Genomic DNA, 25,317 nt, shown 5'->3' with positions numbered 1-25,317 from the left:
CGCGATTTCTACCTAAAGGTTTGTAATATCTAAGTTGCGTTATTATGATCGGCTAGCTTCTTGCAAGATTTTTTATTACAGAAAAAAATTATAAGAATTTGATATTATCTAAACTACTAATAATACTTGGAAATAATTAATAAATCTCATTCAGTATCTCAGAGGGCCAATTAAATTTCTTATAACCATTTCTTATGTTTATAACATTTTCTATTTTTCCCAGTTCCCTGTAGATAAAGATTGCACCGCTAAATTCAAACTGCCATGTAAAGATTTTTTTTTTATTCATATTATTGTAAAATATTTAATGTGCAGGACGATTTTTATAGATAAAAACAATTGCTGTGGTGTTAAAATGTCTATAGCCTAGTGTTTTGCCTAGAGCTCGGACCCCGGCATGCCTCCTCTGACTTTCGGGAAAGGAAAACATCGCCTAGTTATAAACAGAGCATGCCTTTGAGTTCTCCATTATATTTTCATAGGCGTGTGAAGATCACCAATCCGCACTTGGGCAGCATCGTGAACTATGCGGTTCAAAACTCTAAGCCCTTCGTATTGCCCTTACGTATTGTTTCATGCCCTGTAGTGGTGCGATATTAAGTGGATAATGGTGATGATGATTGCTGTGTTGTGATGTTACTTGAAAGCTGTCAGATGTATGCGTCAAGATGTATGCGTATATTTCATACGCCATCAGTTTATTTGGATTTATTGTAAGAATAAAATAATCATTTTATTAATAATTATTGTTATATATTCAATTGTACCTTCATAGTATGTGTTTGTTTCTACATACCTTTGCGAATATTGTACAACATTTTTACGATATTTTGCGGTTCTGTATTCTTCTGTATTATCCTGTATTTGTATAGTATCGAAATAGTAAGTTACAATTGTTTAACAAACATTCAATGTAATTTAAAAGGATGGACGGTTAATATTAATGCATGCGACCATGTCAGAATATAAATAGAAACATAGAATACGAAGGTATTATTTTCTCTGGTGGCAGGCTTCGGCTAGCTAGTTACCACCAGTATCACCCTACGGACAAAGACGTGCTGCCAAACGTTTTGGCGTTCCAGTGCCATGCTACGTAGCAACCGATTATGGGTAGGGGGTTAATAAAACTACTATCGCCCTAACTGGTTAACCTGCTACCATTAAACACTGCATCATAGCTTAAAATCAGATAAGATTCCAATGTAGTGGAATAAAAGAAAACATTATATTAGGAGGCGTTCATAAAATAGAATACGTAAGATTTTTAAGGGGGAGTCGAGTCAAATCTCATCTAATCTTAGAGAGAGGGTCTCGGCAAATATAACGCAATTTATTTTCTGATTTAAACAAAATAAAAATTATACTAAAGTGAAACTCACATTTTGAAAAATCTCACGTGAGATTTGGGGATGAGGGAGGGGATTTATTTAAAATTTTAAAAACACCTCATGTAATTTATGGACGCCCCGTTATACACATAGACTGTTGATCACATTAGGTACTCTCCTATAGCCGGGTAAAAAAGCACGCAAAATAGATAGAATATTGATCCAGAATATAAAGCCAATTATTTTATGGTTCTATATCTTAGAAGGATATTTTTTTGTTTCTATCGGTCAAACAACGCTGAAGCGGATCAGTTTCATTGTGTTATTTTAATTATTTCTGAATCTCGTATATATTAAGGATGTTATATATTGATAGTAGTAGAAGTATCTATGTTATATATTTTCATATTTATATTTTGTAGTTAAATATTATATTTATATATTTGTGCAATATTTATTTCTCATTTATTGCACCACCTACTCGTACCTCTTTTATAAGTTTTTTCTTTTGCGTCTTTGGTTGCCTGGAAGAAATCTCTATGTAGCGATAGCCACCAAGTTGTACTCACTTGCTCTATGTGTATATCTCTATAACTACTTTTTTCTTTGTTGTAGGTACAATAAAAGTGTATTCATTCCTTCATTCAAGGACAATAACCGACAAAACTGCAAAGACCTCGCAAAAAATGGTGGCTATTTTTGTTATCGTGGACCGGACGTCAATATTTGTCGACGTCAATGATGGAAAATTGTAAGTCGTAATTGGAATGGCATTACAACAGAAGCTGCTGTTCAAGATGTAAGGGAGGGAAGACCAATGACTGACCTTCGGGGAGCCAGGCTGCATGCTGCATCGGCAGTCCGTTTCTACACAATGAAGTAGTGTTACGGAGCGCTACTCTAAACTCCGTTGTGGTCCTCGCGTTTGGCGCAGTTATACTGCACGCGATAATTTGATGCACTGGACGAAGTCTCCGGTTTGTGGCACCAATGAATTTGGTGAGGGCACACCGGTATATGGTGTATGTTGGCAGTGGCCCCAGTGCGGGTTCATGTTGTACGCCCACTTGTGAGATGAGTCGTCATAAGGCGTCATGATACCGCCTGTTCACATAATATTATGTCCCTTAGAACAAAGGCAATCAACAAAGGAATTCCTTATTGAGGAATCTGTTTTAGAAACCCTAGCTTATACAACCTGCAGCCATCACTTAACACCCTGGGTTTTTTTTGTTTTTACGGGCAGAAATAAAGAATAGAATAAATTAATTGTATTGCTTTAACTGTGTACATTTTTTTGTTGTTGTTGGGAATAGTTCCAACAGTTTGCCACTTTCTGGCGTGCAATTTTCTTATATATATTTAGAGTTTATTTTATAAATTACTAATAACACTTAAAATTTTAAACTTTAAACACTAATTAAGAACTATCACAAAAATATTATAATACGTCTTACTTATTAACTAAGTTTGTTGTGGGCTCTTCTTAGAGCAGGGCGCGTTTGGATCCCTCGTAGCTTTAGGTTTAAGTTAGCGTACGAAGTTATCACCATCCCCTTACAATTATGTAAAAATATAGGTATGAACGCTTCATAAGTGCCTGTGATAGGCCTACATAAATAAAGAAATTTTGAATTTTGAATTTAACCAAATTCTTAACCTATTTTTTTTATTCTACTACAAGTTAGCCCTTGACTATAATCGCACATGGTGGTAAGTGATGATCCAGTCTAAGATAATAGCAGGCTAACCTGTTAGAGAGTATCGTAGTCATACCCCTAATCGGTTTCCACACAACATCGCACCGGAAAACTTAATCGCTTAGCGGCACGTCTTTGTCAGTAGGGTGGTAACTAGCCACGGCCAAAGCCTCCCACCAGACAAAAAAAATATTGCTGTCAATATTTTTTAGTGGTTTTATAATAATAATTACCGGATTGGTTAATGGTAAAACACCGCCTAGGTATAAACAGAGCAACGCTTGAGGGCATGCGAGGAACACGTCCTAAAAAGTTCCGCCCTGTGGCCACCATAAGTTAAATACTTATTTTTTTATCTCAAAATTTTTTTCGTAACCTACGTATAAACAAAGACGATTTTTTTCTATTCCTATATTATGATTTTAATATTAAAATGCACAAATGTTTAAACAGTTTATACATATACATGTTAATGGATTTAGTACCTAGGAATAGGTCATTGGAAAAGCCTGAATGTAAATATGGGCCCACCTACGGTTATAACCTAATAATAAACTGTAGTTGCGTTGATTATCCCGCTCATTAAAATCGCAAGGACATTTACCAGTGAGGAAAACCACAATGTAAAATAAGATATGTATCTAACTTAATTGCTTGTTTACAAGCTTAGGCAACCGTATTATAATTTATAAAAATGTAAAGAATTAATGCTATGAATTAATTCTAAGAAAGCTCTTGCAAAATGTGTACTTATCTTGTCTATATATCGGAACATAGTACCTACTTATATACGCAACCTCATGGACGTAGTAGGAGGCATCGGATTCCCATTTGCGGCTCTATAGGCTTTAAATATCGACAATCATTGGACGTTTACAAAATTAAAAATTAAAAAACTTTCAATTTAGTGTTCATAATTGTACTGGTAAAGCCCTTTGATTAGATATCCATTAATTTTGCCTTTTAATTTGGCGCCAGCCATCTTTGACTGATTTTCCTAGCTAGCTAAGCATACGAAAATTGGATCGAGAGCTACGATGCCACAAACAAACACTAACAAACCCACACACAACATGCACGCACACGCACATAGACACACACAGACAAATACACGTGAAACTAATAACAACCCGTAGTTTTTGCGTCAGGAGTTAAAAAGGTTCGAAATCCCAATATACCTCGCAATTCTAAATATTGTGTAAAATAATGCTATTGTATGCTTACAGGCAATTTTTTTTTTTACTTACCGTCAGGTGGGTTAGCTTTTTGCCTGGGCCGTCAATTATTATTACAAAATATTATGTGTGATTAAAAACAAATATTTGATAGTTAAATAAATGTATTTTGACAACAGTTCTTTACTTATAAATGGAAAGCCTTTACAAGTGAAGAACTGGCGTGAATCTTAATATGCCTGCGAGATAATATACTGATAGCCTGGGGGTAAGGCTTCGGTTAATTTCGGGAGGACAGACTTTTCGTAGTTATGTACGTTTTAATTTAATAGAAGCAATTAATATGTCAATAAACTTGGAAGGAAAACATCGAGAGGAAACCTGCACGGCTGAAAGTTATCCATAATGGGATAATAATGTCAGCACATTAGCGCTAGTTAGTAACTATTTGTGTGCCATGGAGATGCGTGTTTCATTGGCTATAAATCCAGTTAATAAATGCAGTGTCCGATGGCGAAAGTGAATCAGCCGTTTTACGATTTTTCATTTCTAGGGCATCCATCTCAGTAGGTCGCCGTTCGGACCGCGCTTCGCAGAGGCAGTCTAGCAGTCCCACCACTTTATGCCAGCGATGCGGTCGCGGTTGGCCGACGAACGACTGTTTACCAATCTGGCTCTCAGTGTCTCCGTGCCACGCGTACCGAGTACTGACTACGGACAGCGCAGCGCGTGCGCACACGCATATACTGGACGCGTGTACGCAACAATCGTTGATATCTTCCGCTCATTGCGACAATTCAAACAAGTATAGTGGATACGATCAAGAGAAACTCCATTATCTAGTGTATTACTGTGCGAGCTAAAGTGAAGAGTGTTTACACAAATTGAGCGAAAGCTGTCTCTGCCCGTGTGGGTACACCTGCTCATTATTTGCTATGTATTTTTTTTTCTTGCGATGTGTTGCAATGCAAAATAAGTGTTAAAATGTTGAAATCTGGTTTATGAGGAGTGCGGTGAGTGTGCTTATGCTGTAAAAAAACAAGCGCACGTGCTTATGTAAGCCTGATTCTGTGGATACAAACACTGAGTAAGTACATACAAATTCTAAAGAGCAAATACCTGGTTGAGTACCTACTTTATTATTAAGCAATTACTTATCCATAATTTGTTAGTTTGTGTTGGGCTCAATCACTGTATCGATCTTGATAATGTTGAACACACATTATAGCTAACATCCCAAAGATGTATACTACTGTTTATCGTTTACTGTTTATCCCTCAAAAGTAACGTTACTGGGGATTTCGAAATATAGCGTTTTATACTATCAACCTTGCAACCCTAAGAATATATGCTATTTAATTATTTTTATTAATAAGTGGCACGTTTTGGGTATTTATTCAACTCCTGGTATGGTAGGTACTAGGTAATTCAAAACTTTAAAATAATGAAGCCATATGTAGACCACCCGACCTATGCTTTTACATTATTTCTGGCTCCTGATTCGCCAAGAACTAGAATTCAATTTTACGACATTATACGAGTAAAATTCCAAAACCCCTCCGAAAATCTGGGTTTTTTACGATTTTTCCGTATATTAACGTCCCACTGATGAGCAAAGCCTTCTTAGCTCTTCTTATATAGTAGAGGTAAGTTTTAGAGCAATGCTGATATGTCGCATAACTATGTAGATCCTTATGCCGACTGTTAACAAAATAATAAACCTACCAATACAGAATATTCATCATCATAATCAACCCACTACAGGGCACGGATCTCATCTCCACGCTGGCCAAGTGCGGATTTGTAGACTCAGAATATTATCATTAATCTTTTAACATCAATTTATAGCCAAGTATAAAAGTATGCCAACTCAACGAGCAGTTAAAATGATGCAGTAAGCAAAAAAATAATGGAATTTTTTGGTTGTTTATCTGATGTGTGTAAGCGGTTATTACTTATACATACTAATAATATGAATGCGAAAGTGAGTCTGTTGTGTGATACCGATAGTAGTAAGCTTGTTGTGACAGAGCTCGTCCAAGGAAGTACTATCGCCATGTTATTTCTGCCGCTCTGGTCTGGTGTGTTCCGGTCTGAAGTTCGTGGTTTCCGGTGTAATTACAGGCAAATTAGGCTTAACACCTATGCCTAAAATTGACAGACACAGGGCAGAATATTGCAGGACGTGCTCCTTGCATGCCCTGTGAAGTCACCTACACCAATTATTATTATTAAAACAAAAAACGATCTTGATGGCACACACGTTTATGCCGGAAAAGTTCCGGAGTAACGTTCCCGAGGGATTTTAAAATACCCCTTTGTTACCTATGAACCATCTTCTCAGGGAAACCTTATTCGGCGAATATTGTATAGGGATGCTTGGGACTACAGAAAACTAACTGATACCGCGATTTTTTCAAAAAATCGATAAACCCACAAAAGAAGTCGTAAACAATAGCTAGTGTTCAATATTTCACACAGAGTTTTATATATCTGTAACATCATCATATTAGCCTACTGCTGGACATAGGTCTTTTGTAGGGAGTTCCAAATACCACGGCTCTGTGCCGCTTGGGTCCAGCGGTTCCCTGCGATTCGCCTGATGTCACCCCGTCTGGGGTCTACCAGCACTGCGTTTACCGATGCGAGGTCGCCACTCCAACACCTGGGGATGGGGTCCCACGTCCATCGGTTCTCCGTGCTAAGGATCCCGCATATTGCCACTTCAGCATTACGACTCGATGAGCTGTGTCCTTCTGGTTCTTCTAATTTGAATCTCTGTATACAAATTCATTATTAAATGCTACAGAAGTAAATTGGGACCTACCAAGATCAATCAATATTTTGTGATGTACGTTATTTGTAGGTACCTCCTATCAGGTTTATTTTTCGAATTCTTTAGACATAAAAAGGTTCGAATTATTGTGTTTTCATATTTTTTTCCCCGTCTGTGTATCCTCGTCCGTCCGTGTCTTTGGTACCGAAGCAATAACATACGCTCAAATGGACACATCGATTTGTTTGATTGATATGGATTTTTAATTAGGTTCCTGTAAATACCGACTTGGGTATCACACAACGTTTTTTCCGGCTTGTTAGATCGATCTAACAATTAGTCAGGAGTAAACGAATTGAACTACCTCGCTTGTCTAGTGGTTAACAGCTAGTTTGTTAATTTACGGATCATAAAGTCCTAGGTTCGTCCGTTAGGCCAAAAATAGTCGTGTTTTTCTGTACCAGTCCGGAGTTCAGAAATTGGTCGTGTCCAACCCGTCCAAAGTAATCAAAGCCCCCCAAACCACATTGGAGCATCTTGGTGGGTCTATGGTCTGTAACCACTCTCTCTGAGAGAGGAAGCTCTTGCCAAGTAGATGTGGGTTACAGGTCACAAAGGGGCACTGCAAAAGTGCGTTATTATTTTTACCAACTGTCACTATTTAGCTTAAAATGCTATGTCGATTTTAATGAGGCATTTCGTTTTAAATAGATAGGTATCACATAACTGCACGTAATGACTTATTTCCACCAAAGCTACCATGGGGCCTACAAAATTTATCTCGTCGTATTTTAAAATATGTTTTAAACCACATAATATTATTTAATCCCTGTTTTTTACAATACAAAAAAATATACGTTAGTGTAAGTTAAGGGATAATATGTAGATGGACGTGAGATAAGTTGTTTTTGTGATTTTTTTTGATCCTATCTAGGTACCTACTCAACTTTTTATATAACTTACGTAGGTTCGCTATAAGCAATGACGCCAATAACAAACTTGTTCGAAGAGGTTATTGGTGTATAATTTGCGAGTAGGTATGCATCAAATCTATACTTACTGATATAATAGAGCTCGAAAGATTATATTTTTTGTTCGTTTAAACGTGCGAATCGCTGGAACTATCAGTCGTATTTGAAAAATATTTCTATGCATTTTAATAGGCAAATTCCTGAAAAAAGTTATCAAGCAATGAAGCGGGCGATGCGCCGCGGCGTATAATTAAGAAATTTGGTCACTGGGAACCCCTAGTGCTGAATAAAGGCCAGTGAATTGTTAAAACGTCTTAACGGCACTTTTCCAATTATCTTTATCATCATCATTGTCATCACAATCATCGTTCATCATTCTTGGTCTTTTTTTATTCCATTAGAAGTTAGCCCTTATTTCCAATATACATAATTCATATGTATGCAGTTACATTAAAGCCTTAATTCCCCTAGATGGTTTTTACTCGACATCGTACCGAAACGACAGCACATCTTTATCTCTCATAGGTTCATAAGAGCTTAAGTTCTGCACGCTTCTCTCATGCGAATGGAGATACGGCTGTAGCAGCACTTCTCCTTATTTTACCAAAAAAAAAACACGGTCTCCAACTTACGAGGAAGCGTATTCGTTATAACTTCATGCTACAACGATTTTGATGAAATTTGCTAGTTGAAGGTCGGTATATGAAACACACATATATAACATTTATGCAAACTAATCTTAATATATATAAATCTCCTGTCACGATGTTTGTCCGCGATGGACTCCTAAACTACTGAACCGATTTTAAATTAAATTGGCACACCTGAGCAGTCTGGTCCAACTTAAGAGATAGGATAGCTAAGATCTTTAAGTAAAGTCACAATTTTATTTTATTGCAAATTATTTGTCTATAATTAATTGACAGTCACATGTTATATGTATATACAACTATACTCATTTAAGGCTTAGCGATACTGAATACTTTAAAATCAAAATCAAACGCAGACGAAGTCGCGGGCAACAGCTAGTGTTTTGTAGGAAAAACGTAACAAGTTGACGAAAATGCAAAAGATTGCAAAAATTTTTAATTATTTATTGTTTTGGAATTTGCAATTGTTGCCACTTAAGAAAGGCTCTTCGTTTGCAAATAACCGTTTGTTAAGCTGCAATAATCAAATTTGCAACTGGGTCGGTATTTTTTGTATATAATAAAGTGTAACTTGGTCTCCTTCGACCAAGTTAAACTTTACCTATCAGGATTAAGGCCGTAGTCACACGCTGGCTAAGTGCGGTTAGGTAAACTTCACACGCATTGAAGAACAGAACATTTTACTAGTCAAGCCCTATTTGATACCCATATAGTGGGAGTTGAGAAAAACGCCATTTTTAGATATTTTATCTTTTAAAATAATAAAACAACGTCAATGCTGTTCGGGAATTTCGATGCCACAGACACTCACCTATAGTCACAATCACACACACACACACACACATACATACACAGACACAGACACAGACACAGACGCGGACACAGCCACGTCAAACTTATAACAAACCGTCGTTTTTGCGTCGGGGGTTAAAAATTAATATTGAAGGAAAAACCAACGCCCAACACTCAACAGGACATACTAAGTTATCCCGGATATAGAATATATCCATTCACTATATATTCTACGTGATATGTAGTTATTTAGCTCTATGTGTAAAATACTGAGATCCAATAAAACAATCGTCCCATACGTTGCCTACAAATGCCCACATTATAATATTTATTATTGTGATATAAAATTGAGTACGTATTTGTCGGGGTTTTCTAAGGATGTACTATTTTAGATTTTCACTATTTATGCATAATGTATGTCTGATAGTTGCACTTTGTTATATTTTACCATTGATTTTAATCTTGACCATTAATCATCATCCCAGTGTTGGATACATGCCATCTCTTTCATAGATGAGAGGAATCTTGCACCTGCATCTCACCAGTTAGTGGAATACACAGGATTTTTGACCAGGGTATGCACGAAGCAGGAAGTTGGTACTAATCCTACTGTTATATGAGTTTTAAAAAAAATAGGGGTACACCAGTGCTCGTAGCTTCAAGACTTCCACGATACTCCAATGTGGTCGGGTGGACAACTATTATCATATTTAAGTAATAAATATGAAATGAGGAAAATGAAAAAAAAATCTTTATTAATAAACTATTATATTTTAAATATTATTATTATATTATTACATTCAAGTGATAAATAGCGTCACTAACTGCTTAACGTGCTCTCTGAGGCACGGACGAGGACAATATTAATTTTCTAACTCTGGACTAATACCTAATGAAATTTTATTTGTCAAAAAAACATGGAGGTACCTTTTAAATTTCCGACCCTAAATTCCAAATCAAGACTTTCAGCATACTAGACCGACGAGGCATTTTATTTTATTTGCTAAGTAAAAAGCTAAAAATATTGAAAACAACTAGGCACCTACAAAATAAAATGTAGATAAGACTGAAAAGTAATTGTTTAGATATTCGCTTTACCTTTTTGTAATAGCTACGTGAGTTGAAATTTTCCGTCCGCTAATGACTCTTTCTACGTTATTCGAAAAAACAATACAAACTTTCATCCAATTATTATTAATTTCATCCAATCATCGTAATTAAATAACTGTAGTATGCTTTCAATACTACACTCTACCTCTACCTACTACTCACACACAAAGAATAATATTGACAATATTTATTGACAATAATATTGCGCGTGTGGTGGGCCTAAGAGTAAGATATCAGCATGTCCAATGTAACTCTTAGCAGTAAACCCGTTACCATCTTAGACTGCATCTTAACTTACCATGTGTTCAGAACTTGTAATCGAATAAAAAAAAAACATATGTTATGGCGTAAGTAACCGAATTTAATAGAGGTTAAGTGAAGCCGCGGGGAAAAGCTAGTTAATATTTTCACCTATGACATCACCTATTTATTGTAAGAAGGTGATATACCTACTAAATGTTTATTAAAGTCATAGTCATACAATATAATAAACTTCTACACTGCCGTAGACAAAATATACATAAAAATAATAAATATATTACTTTATCTATTTACTCAGACAGTAGATAATCTATATGTGCCTAGTCTTAATATATATAAATCTCCTGTCACGATGTTTGTCCGCGATGAACTCCTAAACTACTTAACCGATTTAAAATTAAATTGGCTCACCGTGAGCGGTCTGGTCCAACTAAAGAGATAGGATAGCTTAGATCTTTAATTATAGTCACAATTTTATTTTATTGCAAATTATTTGTCTATAATTAATTGGCAGTCACATGTTATATATATATACTACTATACTCATTTAAAGCTTAGCGATACTGAATACTTTAAAAACAAAATCAAACGCAGACGAAGTCGCGGGCAACAGCTAGTTTATTATATAATATTATATTATGTACTTTTACATTATATCTACTATCTATGTTTGTAATATGAAACAAGACCAGCCTGTCTGTCCTTCACTATTTTTTGTTATTAGAGACGTTATGGTCTTTAAACATTATCCCTAATATAGATCATCATCGTCCTCAAAGAAAACGGATTAGTGCGTAGAACCTCCACATTGGTATATTTGAAAGACTAAGTGTGATCATAGACAGTGGCCTGCACTGGGTTTCTTACCAGGGTACGCATACAGCAGGAAAATTGCATAAAACGACAAAAGTCTTCCTCCTATACGAGTTATATATCCATTTTAGGGTAGGCAGTGCTTTTGTGCATGTATGAAGTGCACACCACTGATCATAGAGGGCTAAGGCTTGGGGTTGCGGCTAATGTCTATACAAATAAACAAATATATCTAATAGCGCTATTGCACAGGAATATTGACAAATTTAATAAAGCTTTTCTTGTTAAGCACGCTCTAAATTGCAATGTTAGCAAACCTACTCTAATTATGTAAAAAGTAAGTAAGTGAATAATTTCTTATGGAAACAACAAATCTCTTAATGAACATTGTAACAAAAGGCACAGGCATCTTCTCTCATATCGAAGATGGCTTTGGAGCAGAGACCCACCACGTTGCTCCAATGCGGGTTATTGGGTTTAAGCGACTATTGGCACAAGTAAGACAGATAATTACTCGAGCCAATAGTCGGCGACTTAACGTGCTCTCTAAGGCACGGGCATTGACACCGCCAATTGCCTAACTCCGGGCTGATAAATAAAAATCCCTAACTGAAAAAAATACTATACGTAACATTCTGGCGTGATCCTGGATTCAAATCATGCTAACCACTTGACCAACGAGGCAGTCATAAATAGTATCTATTAATATGAATAAAACTTCTGTAAGTTCACAAAACTCAGCTCAGCCACTGCACCGATTTTGACGAAATTAAAAACATAGGTATGGCTTGCTATATATAATGGATTATTTTTATCCCGGTAAAGCGACCTGGAAATAATTAAGATGTTTAAAAATGCCTTTGTTATTTTGGACCTAAACGGGATAACAGCTTCACCGATCACGGAGAATTTTGCTTTTATATATCTCCTGTTAAAAAATAAGTATTTATAAAACGGGAATATCGACGCGGAATTTTTAAAAATCCGAAATAAATGCGGGTGAAGTCGCAGGCTACAGACATGATATAATATTAGTAGGGATTCAATAGCTTCACCAGACGGTATCTGTTTATAACGATGATAAGATAAAAGCAATATCCGGAATCGTGTTGCTACTATGTGATATCAGCTCTGCGTGTACGTTTATTTTAGGCGGTAACCCTTCATGTGACGCATCAGGTCAAATGTTATCTAGCCGGAATGGAAACTTGGCCCCGAAACTGCATGGTTATTACAAATTGCTGGTTATTATATTTAACCCCCGACGCAAAAACGACGCGGTATTAAGAGTTTGACGTATCTGTGTGAGGTTGTGTACCTGTGACATCGTAGCTCTCAGTCTCAACGGCTGAACATATTTTGATTGTGTTTTTTAAGGTGAATCAAGTATAGCTAAGAGAAATTCCTAAGAGTGCCTAAGACTAAGTGCTCTTAGCTATGTTTGATGGGAATCTGTTCTAGATGGCCGCTGCCACAAAATGTCGAAAAACACAAAAACAAACACAAGCCCACGACGTGAAGCCTAGTTCTAACCACTGAGCTATCACCGCTTTAAGTATAAATTCATTAATTTCTTCGAAACCTCAAATATGTTCAGATTAAAGTGACTCTACCGTCGATTCGGAAGGCTGATCCTACCGAGAAGAAGCCTGCGGGAAAATCAGCAGTTGCTCTTCAACACCATCAATAATTTTCAATTTTTCATTTTTTTAATTTTATAATATAGTCAAGAAATTCATGAAGGTTAGATACACGGCTAACATTTTGCGGCGGATGTGTGTGAAAACGTTACCGTAGACTAGTCATCAGACTACGGGTTGGAACACCGTGGGTTTAGTACGCCACTTTGTTTTATATGTACTATGTAGAGACATATCGCAGAATAAACTAACTCATATACTCTATAAGAAAATGATAACATGAAACCTTAAATCATTTCTCACTCCTCTTTTGGTTAGTCATGTATCCGTATAGTATCCGTATTTGATGCAAGATTGAACGTCTAATGGGCGCCTAATGATAAAAAATGAGTTATCGAAACTGTCTAAGATAAGTTGTAATTTACTATTTATCGGTCAAGTGGTCCTATAAAGTGATATTTCACTTCAGCACACAATGTAGTTTATCAATAAACAGTTGCAATATAACATAAAGTTTCAAAAACTAATTTTTTTTGTTTAAATATATAATTTTATTTTTATTTTAACAAATGTATTTCTTCGTGAAACTGCAGTATCACTAATACAAGATACTATTGTAGCGAAAAGGCATGTCAAAATTTGAAAACACTTATGGCCTGTTGGTCAAACCCATCAATAATCCTCTTGCAAACTTCAAGTCGTAAGTACTGGCAGAATTCTGCAATTAAATGTAGTACCTACTAATTACAATTTCAAAGTTTCAGAGAAAAAAGTATAACAAGATCTAGGAACAATGTACCTATCAACAAAAAATAATCATGATTTTAGTTCTGAAACTGGTTCTATCCTATGCATGAATTTTTGACGAACTTTTTGTTTGTGTACAATTAAGTAACTATGTACTAACCTAACTACTACTAACTTCATACATATCTGTTATACGAGTACGAAATATATATAGGAAAGGAAATATATAAGAAAATGTCTGTTGGCAGTGCAGGTTGTATGTGAAAGTTTATTGAGCTTACCTTGTTTGATTGATCCCATAGACAATCATGTTAACTAATTAAGGATTTGAAATAGGTTGGTTAAGACTTTAATGGAATTTACAGTTATCATTATGAGTTAAAACGCAATAGTATAAGGTTCTATACTAGCGACCTGAACAGCTTACTATACTATAGCTTTAAGTCCTATTATTTTAAAGTGATGGCTTATATGATATAAATTGATGATCGAAAGTAAGGATTCTAATTTGGATTTATAAGGATTTTCTTGCATAAGGTCTTTTTTTATTTAATAAATCTTACAAATATTATAAGAAACAATCATTGGACACAATTCTCAATTTTTTTGCTTTTCCTCTCTATAAAGTCCCCAACATATCTCTAACGTCATCCTCCTATCTAGACATGCTTAAAAAACAATGAATCGTCGCATATGTATAATACGATATTATATTATTATATATAACCTTATTTACATTATCACATTGTATCGAATTTACCATAATGTAACCAAAAAGCTTTCTGCAAAAGTGTTCGCAATAGCAAATATTTACATAGTTATATTTAATGTAAAATTATATAACGAATACTAATAAAGGCAGTCCATAACATTTGATATATTGCATGCGATTATGAAAACTCGTAGTTCCACTTTTGAAGTTTCTCTTCACTCCGTCTCACTTGGCCCCCACAAGCTGTCTACACGAGCGGCGTGAACGTGAAGGAAAATATGATTTGGCGCCTGGCGGTGGTAGCTTCGTCTCAGTTCGGAATGCTTCGGGGAAATTGTTAACATCAGAGGTAAAATGTCGTAAGTGAGCGGGCTTTGCGCCGAGTTGCGAGCACAGTTTGCTGTTCGAGGCTCGGGGTACCTCGGCATAAGGCAGCCGGCCGTTCTCGCGGACCGACGCGACCGACTTGTATTCATTACCTCGCGCTTTGTCCCCCATTGTAAACAAACAGATGACAGAAAACTCTGTTTATTAATGAAAACAAGCGCACTGACGTTTTATAACCTAACGAAACAAGTAGCAGTGATAATTTTCAAATAGATTCTCGGAGAATCTACACGACCGGCCGCAGTGAATTTAGTGAGTTGCAATAACCATGCCAGGTTAGAAGGTGTATTTTGGTTCGGTATTTTAAGTGAAAGTAGCTTGAATATTGCTGTTTTTGTGTGTTATTTCGTATATCCGCTGTGATCTTTGATCATAAAGTCTGAGTGAAACGTTTAGTGTGTGTAAGAATGGACATGAAGGACAGCCAGTTGCTTCTTTGAAAGCGAAGACATGGTCGAGTCCCCATAACCCATACCTTGTGGCAGTTTCTCTCGTCGGTATCTGGTGCATGATCATCTAATATAGGTACATATGCCACTTTTTCTACTTCAGATTACTAATATATAAGTAGGTACCTACTTACAATGCACAACAATCTTGTTTTGGATTAATCAAGACAATTATTTAAGATACAGGTTGTAAAAATGATGATTTGGATGGAAGGTTCTACCTCTTCTCGTGCTAAATAAAGATGGTAGACCGTCTTATTAAGTTGGTGGACAGAAGACATCGATCAAGATTCAAGGGGCACAAGACCGTAGAGTATGGAAATCCTTAGAAAAGACGTTTTTTCTAGCAATGATGTCAATCAACTTGTAGCCTTTGTTGGACCGGCTGATTCTGTGTTCAGTGATCGGGTATATCCTGGACGGTCTGATTGTGCTAAAGGTCTACATACGATGGCCCTATGATCCTATGACCGTGTGTAGGCGGGTTGACTCATAAAAGGGTTGCATAGGCTCGAGGTTCTCGTAGTCCATGAAGATTTGTTGTGGTCCGACCGATTCTGTTACGGCATCCACAAACCCACCAATCAATTAAAAAAATTAGGTATCATGAGCCAACCAAAAGAAACAAACCTTTACACCGTATTTTCCGCATTATTTAATTAGATATAAATAAATTATAAATGCACCATGTTCACATGATATGTTATGTCGAATAAAATAATAGCAATACGCTGTGCACCCAATGAGGAAATTCTTCTGCTCATTATAATTAAGCCAACTGATGATGTCCACTGCTGGTCACACTGCAGATCTTTTGTTGAGAGTTCTAAATTCCAAGGTTTGCATCACACGCGTCTAGTAACTCTTTTGTAGTCCGTCCATCTCCTTATTGATTTAAACATGCAATCATACTTCGAGCATATCACTCTCCATTGCCCGCTGAATGACTGTGAGTTTTCTTATCAGGCCACTATTCTTCTTCTCACTTGCACACAACCCCTTTTTGTAAGCTAAGTAGTCCCCAAACTTAACGTGCGTAAAAAACTTCTCTCAAAACAGAGATCAAAATAATATGTAATTGTTATTTAAGAAGAAGAAAGACTTATAGTATTACGAAATTAAAAACTAATTAAAAATAAAACTTAGTCTACACAACAGTTAAAGGCACGGTGTGATCCCAAAATAGTCATTATTCTGTAGTATTTTTCAAGCATCTGCGTCCTGTAAGCAGATCATTTGGAAAGAATACCAGTTGACTTTCATGGCGTTATTTTGATTAAAATATTATTAAAACTTGTAACTTGTTTTAATTCTTTATTATATTAAGCAATTAAACACTTAAGTAGTTAATTAAGTAAGTAAGAATATGAATCCCTATGTTGGTATTGACCGATTATATGGAGTAGACAATTATAACGATGCTGCATCGCGTCTACATCGAAGCTATAGGTCGATAGTAGCCATGCCGAATCCTGGTAACGTACTCGTAAGTGAATAAATCCAACCAGTAACAGCATCGCAAAGCTTTTGCGCTTATATCGCTGCAAAAAGTCGTCGGCGACAGTACTAAGACTATGTAAGTATACGATATGTAAAAAAACGATCAAACCGTTTATGAGCTATGCTTTAACACAGAAACACAGACAAAGCGACTACTATTATGTGAGAAGAATAATAATCCTCTCTTTTGCGTCGGGGGGACCAAAACTACGGCTTCAATTTAGTCTAGTAAAGTTATTTTAAACAATAACAGATCGCGTGTTTGTATGACGTTATTCTGTCACAGTTTAGACTTAATTAGACGATTCTTTATAATAGATAGGTGCCTATGTGGTTTTACTACTTAAGACTAGATATTCGAAAAAAAAAAGTATTTGTTATCGTTTTACTGCTTTTTTACTTAAGAGTAGTATATTTGAAGAAATAAGTATATATTATATAATAAGATATAATTAAATAAAACTTGGTATTTGATTATAATATAATTGCTGGAATTTAATAAATTCTATGTTAATTCTGGATAAAAAATTGGGTTTTTAAGTATGTCAATAACACTATAATATTTGATTACATTATTGAAACCAATACAGGGTACTTGAAATAAGCAAATATTTTTACATATTATCATGTCTGAACCCCGCGCCACTTAAAATAAAAATAATAACATTCTCGATATTTATCTCATAACGGTATCACCTTATCTTATCACAATGTTACGTGATACTTTATTGGATTTCGAAGATTAAAATTAATGTTTATTTATAAAAGAGCCACAAAGGAGAACGTTGTTAATGAAACGATGCGCTATACTTATCTTCGGTGTCAGTTATTTTTATCCGCGGTTAGTCAACTGTGAAGTGTCATTTGATCCACGATGGTTAAGACATGATTGCAATTTGAATGCAATACTGAAGATCCAACTTGCTTCAACTCAATCTCATTTTTTATTAACGCTGCAATTGCTAACTCTCTTAACAATTGTTCACTCTGAAGTCAATATCTCTTGAGGTTCGGATCGGAACGAGCGGAGAGAGTACACTGCGGAAGATCTGTTTGGTGTTGAGTATAAAGATTAGAAATTACAGATTGCACCGTACAGATTCTCCTGCTTTCGCAAAGTATACGTACTTTGGTGAGTGTGCTCAGGAAAAGCACAATCTTCTACCGCAAAACAGCGAGACAACGCGCCGTGAGCGGTGGCATCCTTATGTTGTTGATATTCCATAAACACGCACGAAACGTATTTATCAAAGTCTCTGATACGTAAAGCTAGGATGTGGAATGCCCTCCCGGCAACTGTGTTTCCTGCCACGTATAACTTGAGTGCCTTAAAGGCAAGAGTGAATAGGCTTTTTTCTTAGCAAGCGTGCTCCAGCCTAGACCTTATCTTTGCTTTCTAACAGACATGATTGTCATAAGTTTAATGTTTATTAGTAAACATATTTTTTCATTGGTTGTGTATATGCCAGCAAAGTGTCTATAACTTCGGTCTCGGGGTGGCCGAATTTTTACCCTGTAACTTTACAGAGTTATATGCGTTAATGGTTAATTCATCGTATCAACCCATTACCGGCCCACTACAGGGCACGGGTCTCCTCCCACAGTGACAAGTGTTTCAGCCGTAGTCAGTAGAATAGTATGTAGAACTCGACTTTCGACCATATTATATTTTGCAGAGAGCGCATATTCTTTTCTAGCAGAGCTTTTTAAGTTTTGAATGGGTTCAGTGAAAGTTTTTGAAATTCTCGCTAGAAAGAAGAGAGGAATGTGAGCAAAGAATGTGTCCAAAAGTACCTGATTAGTTAGCTATTAATCTTTTCTAAAATAAATGGCGTAGTTTAAAAAGGGTTCAACAAAGCTAATTTTTTTGGTATTCTCGCTTAGGAGCAGATTGTGAGTGAGGAATGCGTTTGTTTGAAGTTACCGAGGAATGCTGGTACATAAGTAGCAAGGAGTGGTTGCAAAACCCGCTTATATATGGAATAAATATGGAACCTCCTTTTTTTACAGCTTTCAGAATACGATAATATTTTCAGAGTTCTCGATTTTTTAAATTATTTTCTAGCATAGTTTGCTTGTTTTGAAAGAGAAGCTTCATTTTTGGTATTCTTGCTGAACAGTGGATTGTGAGCGAGGGTTTTGTTTGTAATCTGCCAACGAGATAGTTATATTTCAGCTCTGAAATTTGTTGTAATTACTCTTATAATTAAATACTCTTTCTTTCTTGGTCGAAAGAAGTATTTTTTTATGTTAAGTTATGTACCTAATTAAGTAGGTACTTTAGTTATTTATTCCCACAAAATTTCTGTTTTCACCAAAAAAGAAATGTTTCGTTATGAAAGATTCAGTTATACGAGTTAAATGCTTGTTTTACAAATCTTAATTGCCGCCTTTGTGGCAAGAGAAGCTTAAAATTATAACTACATTTTACCACATTTTTAATTTAAAATTTAATTTATTATAGCTGTAGTGGTAATAATGTTATTAATTATCCTATTTACAAGATTTATTAGAGCTTATAGCGAGATGAAAGCGATTTGAACCGAAATCTTTTCTAAATTTAAGCGAAACTGTATTCATTAACAATACAATTAAAAAGCGAAACTTAATGGTAATAATTGCACATAGCTGTAAATATAATTATAATTTTATTCATTTACAGCAAGGATTAAAAGAAAACCTTTTCCTGTTATAACTTCCATAATGATCGAAAAAATATCATAACATTTCATACGTGCAATAAATTCTGATGTTACTAAAACTTTTGAATACGATTGAAATTTTTCATGAAGAGCCACGTATTTATGTCCCACTTCAGAGTAACAGGCCTCCTCTCTCATAGGAGAGAGGTAGATTAGAGAAGAAGAAGAAACACTTTATTGCACGTATAACATACAGGAAAAGAAACGGTAAGGAGTATACAGTACACAATGTAGACATGCAAAGGCGACCTTATTGCTGCCAGCAATCTCTTACAGGCAACCTTTGCAGATAGTACTTACAGCAAGATAATGGGATAGTGCCAAGAGTGTTGATAGATATACATAAATACCAAGATGTAAAGATACAAATACACATAGATAATTTAAATAAATATACGTAATATATAAATATAAAATATAAGTAATGTATATAAATATATAACAAACATAATATATATAAGTAGAAGTGGTAGGTAAGATTTAGACCCACCATGCTGCTGGCGGGCTTTAATATCAAAATGCTAACCAATGAGGTAATTGAAAAATTAATTTCGCTAAATCTTGAATTCCATTCAAGAATTCCTTGTAAATTTTAATAAAATACGTTTTATAATCAGCTCGGTCCGCATGGCTAAACTAATTCTTTCTTTATTTCACGTAAAACAAGAAGCCCTCCACAGCGGCAATTACTTAAGGTATAATTAAGCCCAAGAATTTCTTTGCACAAAGCCTACGGACGGCATATTTCCCTATTTTACATAATACCTACACTTTTTGCCTTATTCCAGTTTCGTTACGAAATCCTAAAAAAAAGAAGCGAAACCGGTCTATCTTTAGTAAAGTAGGCCAAGATGACCTACCTTAAATAATAAATAATCTGCCGTAAAGTATGTCCCACTTGACATTTTTCTGCTACCACTTCACTTCAAGTACTGTAATTAAGTACGTAACTATAAAGTTTACGAGTTATTGAGTGTCGTTATTCAGATATTCATTATCAAGATAATTAACCAGTTGTGTGTGGAGAAACCTCAGCGGCTTAGCCAGTGAAGTAGCGTGCCTTGCTATCGAAATTAGTTGGGCGGGCCCAAAAGATTTCTTACAAAGGAAACAAAAATTCTTGCATTGAATTATAATAGATATTTTTGATTCACTTTTGATTTTTTATTCATTTTTGATTTGAACAATTCAAATTGATCTATTAAATCTTATGAAGTTGAACACGATTTCATTTTTCATAAAATATCCGCCTCTAAAGACTATACTAACAAGTTTGATAGCCGTTCCTGCCGAATCGAAGTCCATATGTAATTTTTTATCAGTTGAAAAAAAAGATTGATTGTTTTACTTTTTTCATTTCTGAAGTAAAAACTCTATAAGCACGTATGACAGTTCTGTTTTTTTTTCCGAGAAGAACGAGAGTAAGTGAAATTGTGGATAACGTTTTACTAATTTTTGCTTGCACACGTTAGGGGTTTCTGTAGCCCGGGGGCCCTGATTATTGATACGGCTGATACGGTGGTACGCCCCTAGGTCTAGCGGTAAGTAATTCTAGTACGAATCAGATATTCCTTTATTCGAGATCCTTTGTCAAGCCGTTCGTTGGTCCAGATAGTTATCTCTAGCTCAGCCTGTATTGGAGCAGCCTAGTGACTGGTGGGTTCTATGAGTTTCTGAGCATCGTCATCACCATCATTCATCATATCAACCCATTACCAGCCCACTACAGGGCACGAGTCTTCTCCCACGCCGTAGTCCACCACTCTGGCCCAATGCGGATTGGTGGACTTCACACACCTTTGAGTTCTCCATAATGATCTCAGGTATGCAGGTTTCCTGACGATGCTTTCCTACACTGTTGAAGTATAGTGATATTTTAATTGCTTAAAACGTACATGACTTTAAAAACTTAGAGGTGCGTTCTGGGATTCGAACTCTCCCCCCTCCCACCCGAAAGTGAGTTCGAAGGCTTACCCAATATGCTATCACCGCTTCGTTATCATCATAATTAATCATTATCAATTCATTGTCACACAAATAAAAGGCAAAGGTATCCTCTCAGAATGATGTACTCCTTCACCATTAAATCAACTGATATTTAAATCGCATATAACTTCGAAATGTTACTCTGCGCCACCGAAATGGAAGTTATAATTTTACCTACTAGGCTATTGCGTCCCTTTTAGGCTCTCACAGCTTATCACTGAGTTTCTGGGCACACACAATACTACTAGCTACAATAATACACATAGCGTTGTAGGGTCCCGTTTTACCCTTTGGGCATGGAACCCTACAAATATGTAATGAGATGATATACGAAAGAATAGGTTTTGGAATAAGAATTGTATACCAATGATGTAAACCATTACAACAAGAACGAAGTCGCAGCGAACGGCTAGTAAAAAAATATAACTTCAATCAAAGCATTCATGTCACAGTCAGTTTTATGGTATGACATAAAATTCGCATGCAAGTACCGCGTCCCCGACCCGAATGTTTATGTTATGGAAACAATGATGACACTGACTGTTATCGGTGCCGCCATTCCATCGAGCTGTGAACTACGAAACTTGCCTATAACAATATTATTGAAGCTTTTGTTATTCAAATTCGCATTTGCTTATTGCAAAAAAATGCGGTAAATTTATAAAAAAGATATAATAATAAATAAATAAAAATAAAAAAAGCACTTACCTATAACATGCAATAGTTAAAGACATGTTAAAATTATTTTAGTTCATATTAACATATATCGTACATATCTCAGTATCATTAAAAAAAATTACATTTATCTAAAAATGTGTTAAAATATTTTTAATTAACTGATACAATTATTAGAATAAAAAAAAATATAGTTATATAGTACAAAATACGATTAGATTATGTTTGGTCTGCGCCTGTTTGGTCCCATGGTCTTTTTTATTTCTCGGGAAGAAGAGGGGTGGTGACAACTGTATTCTGATCTGCCGTCACCTTTGCTTCTATTTCCGTCGCGCGGTACCAATTTATGACTATTTCGATCACGATCTCTTCGTGAATGACCATCAGCATTTTTGTGCGTGTATTCTTCTTACCAACCGATATTTACTTTCAAAAAGCGGTTATAGCTTAGTGGTTAGAGCAGCAGCCTCCCTTTCGGGGTGACCGAGTTTGATCCTCGTTAACCTTATTCCTCCGGCACCATAGAGCAGCGAGACCGTGAACGGACGCATCTTTATGTGGTTGACATTCACTCAACACGTACTAAGCGCTTTTTATCCACGTTTCTGTTTCTACCGCGGTTGTATTGAAAAAAAATCTTGCAAGAATTTCCGAATAAAATTCTGAAGTTTTCTTTCTCCGAAAAGCCTCGTGTTTGATTATATTTTTCTAAAGAAATTCGGGGAAAGGAATGCCTTAAACATTCCTTGCAAAGGAAACACGTGTAAGGAATTCATTATGTAACTGCCTTTGAGAGCATATAATTAAAAGACACATACTATTAAAGATCTTTATCGTAATAAATACCACTAGCGTAATTATATTAAGTTGTTAAGTAACATAATGTGACCAATTTTCATAATCATAAGGTGTATTGTAATATTTTCGAGTTACAATAATAATACATCAAGCGTCTTGACCTTAGGGAAGAGACATCAGGTGTTCTTATTCCGAATCTTTGACACGTAACAACAGTATAATAGTGGTACTGACTATACCCAACAAAATGAAAATAGCGATTCGTTAGCCAAAACACGTCAATTTGCCACCAAACACTTTATGATATTATTTTGCAATTCAAATACCGACTTGGAAGTGTTAGAATAATTAAAAGTTAGTGGCAATTCATACAAGTTTTTTCAAGTTTCGAAACAACATAATGTGAAACGTGTGACCATTGGCTTAATTATACTCTTGGCTACGTGTGGCCCACTTGCAGATCACCAGCAGCTCGCGCGCGTTATACTCCCTAGAGTGTAAAGACCAAAACACGAAATAATAAATAAATGCAAAAACACCTTCGCAGTTTGTATGTTTATTGTTTCAACCGTTGTACCGATTTTCAAAAATTCATCGTGAAAGAACTGTTGGTAAAAGTTCCGAGCAGCTCTATAATGCTTTCAAGTATGCTCACTTCAAAAGCACTTTGGTAACGTCAAGTAAACTAATTCTTACCTATGGCTTGGTCACTTGACTTGTATCGGTGAAGGAGACAGTTTTTTTTTTGGGCCCAGTGGTAGTGTTTATTAATTATATTTTATTTAAATGGGATACATTTTATATAAAAAGCTAACCAGAGTCACGAAATCACGAAATCATTAAAAGAATTTATTTTTTTTATAAAAAAGCATCGAGCATCGTAGCGTTTTTACAATTTGAAAATAAAATGAAACAATTAGGTTAACTATTTACTGTAGTGTTGAAAAATGTCGGCTTTAAATATGTAAAAAGAGATGCCATAGAATCCACGAATTTTTTTTTATTCTGTTTGTATTATCAATTAATATTATAACAGATTACATTAATCGTGAAACGGAATTTTGTCTTCTCCTTCTTTTGATTCATGGACGAAATTTTGTCAGTGACCATTAAATGACATCCGTTTAGTTTGTCTATGTCACTGACATTTAGCGCTTGTCAGTCAGATAACTTCACGTTTGAGTTGAAATTGTACTCAGTCTTGATTTTGTATGTTTCACGTATTTTTTTGAAACATCTTATAGTAATTAATGGTTCAACGCCGCAGCTGAACAGTGCACTATTTTAACGTCCGATGGGACCTACCTACTTACGAGAAAATCGTTAATAGGTTCACATTGTTTTGTATCGATTTCTCAATTCTCCGGTAAGAGGAATTAAGGGTATCCATACTATTGTAATATAGGGATGATAAGAAACAAATCAACATGCGATTCATTAATCGTCTCAATTTTCGGTAAACCTATATCCCATACAACAATGATTTAATACCTGGAAAATAAAAGTCTCCTGCGGAATATTAAAAAACTCAACATTTCATCATAATCAAAATCATTAAACGATTACCGCGCACTACACTAGGTAAATTGCTCGGGTCTCCTCTCAGAATAAGAAGGGCCTTTAGGCCTTAGTCTACGATGCTGACTACCATGAGAACTCTCAGACGTGTAGGTTTCTTGTGGTTTTCCTTCACCGTTAAAGCAAGTGATATTTAAATTGCTTAAATGAAAGACGCACATGGCTCATAAAAGTCAGTGGTCTAATCTAACTCGGTCTCCACGAAAGCCGGAGCCTTAACTACTAGGCTATCACCGTAAAATATACTGGCAACCGTAATTACATACATACCTACTATTAAGCTAGCCCACACAGATGAATTGTGGTGAACTATGTCCAGTTGTGGGACACTAATATAAGAATGGTGCAACTAACTACATACAGATCTCTGACATGAATGCTTATGTTATAGAAACAATGACACACAATGATGGCACCGCCTTCTGTCAATGCCGGCGTTTAAACGAGCTATAAAGTGGAACACTATTGTCCAATAAACAATGTATCAGAACTAGCTGGGGCCTTTTATTTTCTTGCTTCCTTTCAGTGAGAGTACTTTTATTAGATTCCGAAGGCTCCTCTACA

The 25,317-nt window shown here is 35.7% G+C and overlaps 1 protein-coding gene across 3 annotated transcripts in view; it reads left to right on the top strand.

Annotated features, from left to right (window-relative positions):
- The first annotated feature begins 4,842 nt into the window (after positions 1-4,842).
- The window catches only part of LOC120624435 (diacylglycerol lipase-beta), a 92,898-nt gene continuing 72,423 nt past the window's right edge, over positions 4,843-25,317 (top strand). For 2 of the 3 annotated variants that reach the window (XM_039890974.1, XM_039890972.1), the window contains exon 1: positions 4,843-5,293. The gene's annotated coding sequence lies outside the window, so the exon portion shown is untranslated. Of the gene's footprint in view, positions 5,294-15,121; positions 15,591-25,317 lie in introns of those variants that run through there. The other variant, XM_039890973.1, reaches the window with a different exon arrangement.

Source organism: Pararge aegeria, chromosome 6 (assembly GCF_905163445.1).
Source record: "Pararge aegeria chromosome 6, ilParAegt1.1, whole genome shotgun sequence".
NCBI lineage: Eukaryota > Metazoa > Arthropoda > Insecta > Lepidoptera > Nymphalidae > Pararge > Pararge aegeria.
This window is presented reverse-complemented; position numbering and strand designations above follow the sequence as displayed.